This window comes from Danio aesculapii, chromosome 24, assembly GCF_903798145.1.
Source record: "Danio aesculapii chromosome 24, fDanAes4.1, whole genome shotgun sequence".
Classification (NCBI taxonomy): Eukaryota; Metazoa; Chordata; class Actinopteri; order Cypriniformes; family Danionidae; genus Danio; species Danio aesculapii.
Window position 1 is genome coordinate 29229156 of NC_079458.1, and position 8189 is coordinate 29237344.

At 33.3% G+C, this 8189-nt stretch overlaps 1 long non-coding RNA gene across 1 annotated transcript; it reads left to right on the forward strand.

Annotated features, from left to right (window-relative positions):
• The first annotated feature begins 1836 nt into the window (after nucleotides 1–1836).
• On the forward strand, nucleotides 1837–4185 carry LOC130218394 (uncharacterized). Its single transcript, XR_008835945.1, has 3 exons — nucleotides 1837–1914; nucleotides 3017–3097; nucleotides 4131–4185. It is a non-coding gene; the product is annotated as an uncharacterized LOC130218394 (long non-coding RNA).
• Nucleotides 4186–8189: the final 4004 nt, after the last annotated feature.

Consider the following 8189-nt stretch of genomic DNA (forward strand, 5'->3'; position numbering starts at 1 on the left):
AAACTTGTCCTAACATGTTTAAAACTGCATATAATGTTGTTTAAATGGTGACGCAGTGGTGCAGTAGGTAGTGCTGTCGCCTCACAGCAAGAAGATTGCTGGTTCGAGCCTCGTCTGGGTCAGTTGGCGTTTCTGTGTGAAGTTTGTTTGTTCTCCCTGCGTTTGCGTGGGTTTCCTCCGGGTGCTCCGGTTTCCCCCACAGTCTAAAGACATGCAGTACAGGTGAATTGGGTAAGCTAAATTGTCCATAGTGTATGTGTGTGAATGAGTGTGTATGGATGTTTCTGAGAGATGGGTTGCAGCTGGAAGGGCATCCGCTATGTAAAAACATTCTGGATAAGTTGGCGGTTCATTCTGCTGTGGCGACCCCAGATTAATAAAGGGACTAAGCCGAAAAGAAAATGAATGAATGAATGTTTTTTAAAACAAAAAAAAAAGATGAATGTCATGATTTTAAGCTGTTTGTATTAATTTCTGTTTATGGCCTGAAAACATTATATCAGTCCCAGGAGCAAGAAGCCTGCATGAGATTTTAAAAAATGATCACTTTCAAAATAAATTGGTCTTCCCTTTAAACATGTTTAAACATGTTAAAAACTGCATGAAATATTGTTGAAAACAAAAAGAATGATGAATTTCAAGGTTTTAAGCTGTTTTTATCAATTTCTGCTTTTGGCCTGAAAACATCATATCTCAGTCCCATGAGCAAGAATCCTGCATGAGAGCTCAAAAAATAAGCACATTCAAAATCACTTGCTTTTTCTTTGAAACTTGTTTAAACATGTTTAAAACTGCATATAATATCCTTTAAAACAAAAAAGAATGAAATTCATGGTTTTAGGCTGTCTTTATAATTTTCTGTTTTTGGCCTGAAAACATCATATCTCAGTCCCAGGAGCAAGGATCCTGGATGAGAGCTCAAAAAATAAGCACTTTCAAAATTACTTGCTTTTCCCTTGAATATTGTCTAAACATGTTTAAAACAGCAAACATTGTTGTTTAAAACAAAAAGAATGATGAATTTTATGGTTTTAAGCTGTTTTTATTAATTTCAGTTTTTTTTTTTTTTTTGGCCTGAAAACATCATATCTCAGCCCTTGGAACAAGAATACTGCATGAGAGCTCAAAAAATGAGCACATTTAAAATTACTTGATTTTGCCTTGAAACTTGTCTAAACATGTTTAGAACTGCATACAATGTTGTTGAAAACAAAAAGAATGATGAATTTTATGGTTTTAAGCTGTTCTTATCCATTTCTGTTTTTGGCCTGAAAATATCATATCTCAATCCCAGGAGCAAGAAGCCTGCATGAGAGCTCAAAAAATGATCACTTTCAAAATAAATTACTCTTCCCTTTAAACTTGTTTAAACGTGTTAAAAACTGCTTAAAATATTGTTTAAAACAAAAAGAATGATGAATTTCAAGGTTTTAAGCAGTTTTTTTTTTTTTTTATCAATTTCTGCTTTTGGCCTGAAAACATCATATCTCAGTCCCAGGATCAAGAATCCTGCTTGAGAGCTCAAAAAATAAGCACATTCAAAATCACTTGCTTTTCCCTTGAAACTTGTAAAAACGTGTTTAAAACTGCATATAATATTGTTTAAACCAAAAAGATTGACGAATTTCATGGTTTTAAGCAGTTTTTTTCACTTTTTGTTTTTTGGCCTGAAAACATCCAACCCGATCTCATCAATCTGCGTACAAATAACACGACTTTACACTTTCCATTTGCGTGCAATGCTTAAGCCAAAATCCATTTTTGCGTGCATATGATACGCCAATTCTCCCTATTCGCTTCTGTTGAGAACAGATGCGTACAAATACCACGCACCAACTCTACGGCGATGACGTCATGAACAAGACGCTCGGTTCCAACGCACAGTTCACCTGATGAGGGTCCATATTGCAGCAAGTAAGTCTTTTTTCTCCTTTTTGTAAAGAAATCACGGCGTTAACCGTATTATTTTGATAGATTTAATGTTTCTGCATCACGTCACATGGAGTCGTGTGTTAGAAACGGCAGAGTGTGCGTTCAAAGTTGTTATTCAAGTGGTCTTTCGGTTAGCACAGCTGGTAGCCTAGCATTCACAGCCTGTTGCCATTGGTGATACAAAAATTAATCTGTTTTTATCATGTTGTGATATAATTAGACGTTTTTAAACATCAGAGATGACGGCAGATCTACAAATTAAATCATATGCATGCATTTTTTTAATGAATCTTTAATATAACTCGGGCACAACGTTTCCGGTTCTTCTTCGCTGATTTCGTTATATAATCAATTAGGGATATATAACGCTGATTATTCTAAATTATAATCAACCCTTGTGTAAATCGGTGGAGGTAATTCGCTATCATTATTCGCTATAATTATTCGCAATAATTAATTATTGGGGAAATGATTCGTTCATCTTGCTGGACGAGATTTAAAGATTCGAATCAGTTGAAAGTGAGTTGGGACACACGCAGGCATCATTAGTTGCATGCAGATCGATGATCTCGTATTATGCTCCTTTTCCAGAATATTTTTGTCTCATCGTAGATTATCAGCATATGATTTTACCTAAAGGAAATTAAAACAAGAATAACAGTAGTCTTCGTCTCAAAAAGAAAAAGTAGAATATATACATGAATAAAATGAACATGAACAAAGGAACACATTTCTGAGTTAATGTATGACTGTTATAATGAGAATGAATAGTTACATATTTATGTGCAAAACGACTCAAATTTAAGAGTTACAAAGTTACAATACTATTTATTATATATGTGTATATTATTTATATATAAGGGACATGAAATATAACAATGGTAACAAAAAGGATTGTAACTTAATGCTTAAATTTGAGTCGTTTTGCACATAAATATGTAACTATTCATTCTCATTATAACAGGCATACATTCACTCAGAAATGTGTTCCTTTGTTCATGTTCATTTTATATATATATTAGGAATGCGGCATTTTGTTAAATGGGAAATTGATTATTATAAATTATTTTTCTTTTGTTTGTAGATAAATGCCCGGAGCTTCAACATTTGGGAAGTGCTCCATTGTGTGGAAAAACTCAACAGTGCAAATAGAAGATGCCCAAAGGTAAATAATGTAAAATAGGCTGTATGAAACAGCAAACTTCCATTTTAATGAATTCAAGTCAAAGTAATTTATTCCAAAATCAAATAGTCTTCATACACTTGTTATGACTGACATAACATGTAATAGTTCCAGGGTCCAAACACTCTATACTGTGATGCTCAACAGTGTGCTTTACTACTTTTGGAAAATCATGATTTATATCATGCATAATATCAGATCGCCTGGTTGTGATAAAATTTTTTAAATCATTAAAATATTTGTGTTTAGGAATCAGCAAATTGAGATAATGTAGTAAAGACTGGTTTTAAAAAGAGGTTGGCTGAAATGTGTGATCTGACTAAACAGTGAATATAATAGAAACAGCTATTTTCTCAATTTTAATGAGTATAGGCTTGGGGGTGGACACCATATTCCATATGCCACAACTCACCAGGCAGGTGGACTTTAAATATGTCAGTTCTTGAAAGCCAAATAATAAAAACTTATTTTAAAAACTAGAGTTTGTAACTTAAAGATAATAATATAAAATAATATTTGTAGAAATGTTTTGTTTTACAAATTTGCTCCACAGTAGGTGTTTTCCAAAACGTACTTATTGATGTTGATGTCTGACTGTTTGTTCCTGTAAATAATTCCCTCCTAGATAGTTATGTTTTACAGGTAACTAATTATTGCAGTGATTCTAGTGTGGTCACTCAGTCCATTGAGATTTTCTATAATATGATTACCACATTATGAAAATAACTAATAAAAGTTCAAGAAAACAAATCTTCACTTGTGCATGCAGTAGTGACAACTTAAATAATTTAAATAGTCAATAATGGACATGCATAATTTCTGTTCAAATGTGTACATTACTAATTAGGTTTGTAGCATCATGGGTATATTATTACAATATTCAATTTCTCTTAACTTGTTATCCAGTTAATTATATCCTTATTATAAAAGTGGTAGAAAAGCAGCAATGCTTGATCAAATAGAGCACAGTTCACAGCCTATTGTGTCACTCTCTCGCTCTCTCTTTTTTCTATAGCTCTCTCTTGGTCAGTGTGGGAAACTGCTGGACCTGAAGTGCAGGAACATAGCACAGATAAAGGTGTTCAAATCAAGCAAAAGCTTTTGGTAATAAAATGTTAATCTTCCTCTTTTATATAGAATAGGGAATTTTATTAACATTGTGCAGGGAAGCAACAACTATGCTGATTTCATGCAATAGTGTGCAATCAAATCAACCCAAATATCATTTCAGTATATTAGAATCTACACAAAATCTTGCCCTGCCTATAAAATAATAATGAATAATAACTAATCATTTCAGTGGCGTTATACTGTATATAAGGCTACTTCACACAGAGTTGACACTTCCACTTTTTGATTTCTGGTCATGCAGTGAATAGGTGTTCCTGCTACTGATGTTGTGCAGATTCTTTCACAGATAGGTTTGCTCAGGTGGTTTACCTCTATAAAACACAGACTAAGAACAGTGGACTGTCCTCTTACCTTTTTAATGACAACTTTTATGTAAATAATAATAACCATTTCCGCACTTCCCGAAAACTTGTTATTGCTATGTTGTTTTGGAAGTTATACCTGAAGTTGCAACTTATGATTAACATGTTTCCTGCAACATTTTTATTTAACCATACTTTCTGTAAATCATAGCTTTCTAATGTTGTATGTAAAAAAAGATAGACCTGACATATCCTGCACAAGCTGGATATAGCTCTCCATACTCTTGACCTACTCTTGATTGTGGGTCAAGAGTAAAGAGAGAGATCATTGTTGAGTCTTTCTTGCTCAGCAGATGCTAAACTTATTACTAAATATCTCATCTTATAAGTCATGGTTCAACTCAAATATCTTGAACTAATGATAAAAAATCTAATTGCAAATAAAATGCAATCACTCATTTAAAGCACATTCAGTAGCCTACATATTAAAAGAAGCACCCAAATATGCACAAATTATGTACCAAGTTTGTATTTTGCTTGAGTGGTCATTAAATGTGTAGGATCTGGATTAAGTAAAGAGTCTCCAATTGTTAACCAGTTCAGAACTACCACCATGGACAGTGCCACACAAGATCGGAAAAGGTATACCTTTATTTAAGAAAAAAAACTTTATTGGTAGTGTGAGAGACATTATCAGGTAGTGGGCTCCAAGTCTTTCTTACTTTGGAAATGTTTTTTTAATATATTTTTTTCTCTGTTTAGATGTAAAAACCTAAGCATTTAATTAGCTTAGAAATGATTTTAACCTGCAGTTTATACAGTGTAACCCTTGGAAAGTTTCTTCATCTTTGCCTCATATTACATTAGACGTGGTAAAGAACTTATGCCTTGAAAAGACCCAAATCAACAATGTGCTAACTTAGAGGATATTTAAACATCTTGGTAAGTACCAGCGAATTCACAAGAGCTTGCGTATGATAAAATACACATCGTTTCCCATATTATTCCAAAAAAAGAATATGACTGTCATCAAAAGGCAACCAAGGATTTATTAACTGTATTGATATATTAACTAAACACAATTACACTGGTCAGAAAAAAAACAGAAATTTACCAAATGAACTGGGATGTGTAGATTACTGATATGCCAGTCAGGATCACACCTGTAGTGTTGGGTTTACTACTGTTACATCAAGGTGGAATGGTTTGTATTTACAGAATTGTTCTTTTTTCTTCACAGCTTGCCAGTTTCACAGCACATTGGACATTTTCCAGTACAATACATGTGCAAGACATGTGAAAACAAGGTTAGTAGTTATACAATATAACTGCATTGTGTGAATCAATGTAAAATATCCTACAACAAGAGAATTCTGCTAAAATGTATGCCTTTCTCAGAAAAGTTTAAACAAAAGTTAAAATATTTGAAGCTACAATGCTATAAATACAGAAGCAAATATTTAATATTTGGGTGATTTATATGTTGTCTGATTTTGGTTGGTTGAGTAAAGGATTTTAATTAAATACTTTTGTTTTCTGATAGTGTCTTCCTAAGGGCTGTAAAGAAGTAATGTTCATTAGTACCCATGTCCATGATGGTAATCTTAGCTTTCTTGGTTAAATGGCACATCATTTGTCTTTAAAAGGACAGATGAAACCTATTTAATTTAGCATGAATTGGGTGTTATTTACGTGTGTGTGTGTATATAATAGGTAACTGGACCACTGTTGTAGGCTAATTTTGATGGACTGAGACAACACTTTGTCACAACTACAGCTCAACTTATGAACTCTTTTTGCTAAACAATGACTGATCCATAAACAATATGCTTTGTTATTTTCTTTACTGTCATAATTGAATATTCAGTTGGAAGGGGATGTACTTCATATCACACAAAATATGATTGGATTTACAATCTGGGTTTTACATTTGAATGAAAACAAGAAACAACATCATATAAACAGCCTTCAATGTCAACTATATTTTAGATGTCCAGCCCATTTTGTCTGGGACATTTGTAGAAGTGTTCATAAACCATGTCAGAATCTACAGTTGTTTGTAACATATTTCAGAAACTAAACGTATAATATCTGTTTGTTTATTTTGCTATTTCTTTCATCCAAAAGACCTGGCCCACAGCTTGCGAACCACAGGTGAACATAGATGGTGACTGTGTCATAAAGGAAGTCTACTATTAGATCTGTTGTCAGCTTGGTGGTGCAAAGAAAAAAAAACTTCTTCCCATGAAACTGAGTTGTGTGGACAACAATAAATTTAGAATAGAATGAAATGAGTATAATCTGAAATTACGTTCACACAATCTACATTGTAGAAATGCTGTACAAAACAAGATGAATTTAAACAAGTGTGTAGAAGTCCATTCATTAATTAATTTTCCTTGGCTAAGTCTGATTTATCAGGGGTTTGCCACAGTGGAATGAACCGCCAACTCCACTGGCAAATGTTTTACGCAACAGATGCCCTTCTAGCCACAACCCAGTACTGGGAAACACCCATACACACTTATTGACAGACACACTCATCCACTATGGCCAATACAGCATGTGTTTGGATTGGAGCACCCGGAGTAAACCCACACAAACACGAAGAACATGCAAACTCCACACAGACACGCCAACTGACCCAGCCGGGACTCGAACCAGCGACTTTCTTGCTGTGAGGTGACCGCTGAGCCACAGTGCTGTCCTGCTTGGATGTTAATAAAGTGTTTTGTGAATTAAAGTCATGTTGTAGGATTTGTATTTTATTTATACACTCTCAAGTACTAGTCTAGTAACAGTTGAACTTTGAGCTCTGTCTGACCCCAGTGTTTGACACTGAACACTGTTTTATAGAAGCTTTAGAACATCTTTAGCAGTGCTTTGGTCATATTGTATAGCCAATTTTGATATTATGAATACGTTTCTGTTAACACTAACCACATTACTGAATCAGTACACTATATTTTTCTGCATACAATGAAATCCTAAGTTTGTAAAAGAATTAAAAGAAAAAAACATAGTGTGATCTGATTTAACATAAAGTTAATCATATAAAAGTTAGTCAAAACACACGTCAATTATTTATATATATATATATATATATATATATATATATATATATATATATATATATGTATATATATATATATATATATATACTGTATATGTCAAATTAAAACAGTGTGCCACAAACAGTATGCATTTAATTTCCACAGTCTTAAGTTTATGTAAATCATCTGTAGCTTTAGTTCGTTGCTATGGTGATTGACACTTTTAGCCATATTTGCATAGCTTTGACGTACACAAAAGTATTATTTTTTCATTGATAACTCAATTATATTGTATGTTATTGTTAATGATTTTATTTTGTATTATTTTCTTCTTAGAGTCTTCAATGTATTTTTTGTGTAGTGTAAAATTGCGGAAGTGCTTTGGGCTGTGGGCGGAGTTAGCACGTTTTACACCTAATTTGTCTCAAATGTCTGAAATGAACCAACTTATTTACTTTTTGTTGACATAGCCAAGCTACGTGTCGTGTAATCACTTTTTTGATTGCACTAGATAGTTTATTTATGCTGTAGATATATCTTTTTGTAACCCTAATTTCAAACCCTACTTTGCAAACCAAAAGAACTACA